Genomic DNA, 4312 nt, shown 5'->3' with positions numbered 1-4312 from the left:
TGAAATTAGTTTAAGGAAAAACAGTTCCTTGTTTCCCTTTCCTGAGTCAGAGGTCATAGTAGTGAAGTCTAGACACACTGGGTAGATGATTCTTTTTCACAGGATTCTGGATTTCCAGAAGGGGTTACTAGACTTCTTTCTTGGCTGGAAATGAAAAACCAAAGGCCGTCAACTTTTTGCATTCTTCAGAACCACCTGGGAATATTTTTAAAATGTCTATTGTTTACTCTGTAAAAATTCAGATTTTAGGAAGGTCATAAAGTGAAAATTTTAAAATAAATAAAATCTAAAATTTTAGCAAGCGCCCAGGATGACTCTCATAAGGAAGTTCTCCAAAGGATACTTAAATCACAAGGAATGTGGCCATACTCAGTGATACAGCAGAAAGCAGAGCTGGTCATAAATCATTTTCCACTTCTTCCCATCCTGTCCTTAGACTTATGACACTCCATGTGCTGCCTCTGAACATATATGAACATATATAACTCAGATAGTAGAAATTCAACAGTTGGGAAACTATGAGGAAAAGTATTGAGCTAAAGCACTTTTAATGTAGCTCCTGTGTAGACATTCAAATTTCTAAAGCTGTAGTCTGCAGGTTGATCAGCTATTCAACTACTTTATCTGTTCTTCTGCTTAGAACAGAACAGAACTTGACATTTGACAAGCTCTCACTAATTTTTACATATTACTATCTTTACTGTTGTTGTCTAAAATATTCCTATCTGCCCCTATCTGTGACACATCAGGCTCTGTTAGAGTAGGATTAGATATGAGGATCTCCATAATTTCTATAATAGGCTTTTAGATTATTGATCAGCTTTACTTAGAAGTTTTTGTTTTATGCTAAACCAAAATATGCTTCCTTGGGATTTCTCTCCTTTACAGTAGTTAATTTTGATTGTCAGCTTGGGTGGATTAACAAATGCCTAGGGAATTAGTAAAGACACCTCCAAGGATGCCTGTGACGTTTTTTCCAGATATAATTAGATTATGAGCTCTGACCTAATGAATGGCTTAATCATTTGAAGGACTCATAATTTGATGGTATAATTGGGGATCGTTAAAGTTAGGAAATTCAGCCTAGTCAAAGGAAGTAAGGCATTAGAAGCATATTCTTGGGGCTCTCTCTTACCCTGACCCCCTCCCATATGTTCTTCTCTCCCATTTTCCATCTGCCATGAGCTAAACAGCTGGCCTCTGTCTTACACTGTGACCATCATGATATTTTGCACAGGGCCACGTGATTGTGGATGAACCCTCTGAAACCAAGAGCCAAAATTAATCTTTCCTTCCTCAAGATCTTTCTGTTAGGCATTTTGCCACAGAAACATCCAAAGTAGCTAAGACAGACTTCATCTTCCCATCTTCCCAGCACTATATTGGCAAATACTATAACACCTTCTTACAAACTCCTCCTATATTTGATAACAAATTTTCCAGTGACATAACAAGATCAGCAATAGTAGTCTTAAACTTTCAAGCCTCAATCATATCTATTATCTCATTTCAACCTCTCAATATAGAAAAAATATTACCACCATCACCATTTTACAGATAAATAACTAACTTAGAGAAGTTACTGACTCACAAGATCATAGCTAGAATACGAGGATGTTGAGAACTAAGCATAGGAAGTCAAATATTCTATTTGCTTACTGAAGAAATCTCCTTTGTCTTCAATTGCATTCTTTTACTACTGTAACTTGAACTTATTATCACTCATAATTAGCCAGAGCAATAATAAAAAGCTCTACAACTTCCAAACATGACTATATTATAAGGCGTTTCATTGAGAAGCTAAGCGGGATACAGATGCAACCAAGAAATTAGCAAAGTCAGAAACTCATGCCCACACCAAAGCCAGAAGTGGAGACATCGGGGCTACATGATAGAAGTTGAGAATTAAGACCTACCATGGACTACCCTGCCCATGGAAATAACAGCCATAAGACAGGCACAGGAGAACAGAAATGTTCTTGCTCCCCCTTCCTTCCCACCCACCAATTCTTGGCCTGTGTCTAACAAATGTAAATGGAAGGGAGGGATCTAAGGAACTAAAGAAATATGGTTCCTGAGTTACAGAGAGGCAGGGAAAAGGAACAGATCTCAGAGCAGCCGTCTGCTTATGCATGAGCATCCCATCCTTCTGACTCATACGGAGTTTATTCTTCAGTTTTACTGAGGCGACACTCCACATGAACTCTCGATCAACTTGTTCTCTTTGCAGTTGCCAATTCCATTTGATTTCATCCTCTGACTTACAGTATTCCTCTTAGGTGTTACCTTTGTGGAACCTAAAAGTTAATTGTCCTTTATACATCTCTATTTGATTGTCATTGTTTTGTGAATAGGATAGGACTTTATGTCAATGACTGTAGAGTAGCCAGGATGAAGCAAGTGAAATACTCAATTCAAGAGTAAAATTTAAGCCAAGCATAATGGTGATTACCTTTAATCCCAGCATTCAGAAGACAGAAGCAGGTGGATTTCTGAAAGATCAAGGCCAACCTGATCTAAATAGTGAGTTCCAGGTCACTTGGGGCTACAGAGAGACCATCACCAACAAACAAACAAACAAACAAACAAACAAACAAAAAAGGGCTGAAGAGATGACTCAGCAATTAAGAGCACTGGCTGCTCTTGCAGAAGAAAAGAGTAAAATTTAAGGGTAGGAGAATCAGACTGTGAGATAAGTATTGTATACCAATGCAATATTTTCAAAAATCAAAATTTATACAAAATTCTATGATATGCAAGCTATTAAACTTATAAAAGCTCAGAAATGATCCATTTTTAAGCCAGATGATTTTTTTTATTCTAATATTTTCCTTTATTGCTGAAGAATATACTTTGGCCAAATATTTTTTAAATATTTTGATATATGTTATGTTGGAAAACAGAAAGGGGCCGCATAAAGATCATACATGAGGCATGCAAGTTGGGAGAATATCTTTAAGAAGAATTCAAAGTTATTGTCATATAGGTTCCCAAGTGCATGTCAAAACCACTTTGTAATAAGTGCATCCTCTAAGTCAACGTTCCTTTGTCAAATGTCCCAAATATGGCCGAAGCCAAGGAAGATGCAGCACAGAGAAGGCAGAGGTAGAAATACCTGTCCTGAATTAATCTCACTAAAGTAGCTCTCAAATTTTATGAAATGTGTGCTCTTGCAAACTTGTTCTGCTGCTTTTGAGACTGGGCAACAGACACTGGCACGTAAAGATTAACTATTTTTTTTAATAAATGCAATCCTGCATCAGTAAAAACTGTAAGTGAACTATCACTCGGGCAAAACGAAAACCAACATTTTCTTCCATTGTTCACGATTATACACATCTTATCTTCCTTTTTGGAGCTGAAGGTTTTGAAGGCACCTCTAATGTTACAACTCTACTCCAGGGCCAGCAAGATGGCTCAGTGGTAAAGGCACCTGCCATAGGGGCTGATGACCTAATTCAATCTCTAGGATACACATAGTAGAAGGAAGAACTGACTCTCACAAGCTATTCTCTGACCTACACGTGCATACACACATGCACACACACATACACACACACATGCACATGCACATACACACACTGAAATAAATAAATAAATAATAAATAAAATGTTGTTTTAAAAAAACTCTATTTGATAAAGTTAAAGCTTATCATTTCAGAGACCATCCAGAACAAATAGTCTACATACATTTTATAAAAGGAAATCAATATTCAGGCAAAATATCTTCTTTATAAAACCACTGGCTTTGATTAGCAAAAACAGCCAAATTCACAGCTAGTTTTTACTAAGGAGGATGACTATCCTGATATAGTTTAACCCAGCACTGAATAGCAAAATGTCGAAGTGACACAACACTGAGTTTCTGAGTCTGTCCTAATGTGGTGCACAAAAGGAGCAGGTCTAAATGTCAGAAGTGACAGAGCATTGCGTTTCCAAGCATCTTATCAGAGCACCAAGGAGAGCATGCCTACAAGTTTGTTTCTCAATAAGATTAGGAACTATCTTCTAAAAGTTATATGAAAATATAGTTAAGCCTGGTAGTGCATGCTTCTAATCTTAGCACTGGGGATGTAGAGACAGGTGGATCTCTGTGAGATCAAGGTCAGCCTGGTCTCCATAGCAAGTTCCAGGCCAGCTGGGGCTATAAGGAGACACTATCTGAAAAAGACAACAGATGATAGATAGACAGATGATAGATAGATAGATAGATAGATAGATAGATGATAGATACATACATACATAAATACAAAGATAGGTGATAGATAGATAGATAGATAGATAATAGAAGATAGATAGATAGATAGATGAT

Source organism: Nannospalax galili, unplaced genomic scaffold (assembly GCF_000622305.1).
Source record: "Nannospalax galili isolate Female #2095 unplaced genomic scaffold, S.galili_v1.0 scaffold1016, whole genome shotgun sequence".
NCBI classification, from domain to species: Eukaryota; Metazoa; Chordata; class Mammalia; order Rodentia; family Spalacidae; genus Nannospalax; species Nannospalax galili.
This window is presented reverse-complemented; position numbering follows the sequence as displayed.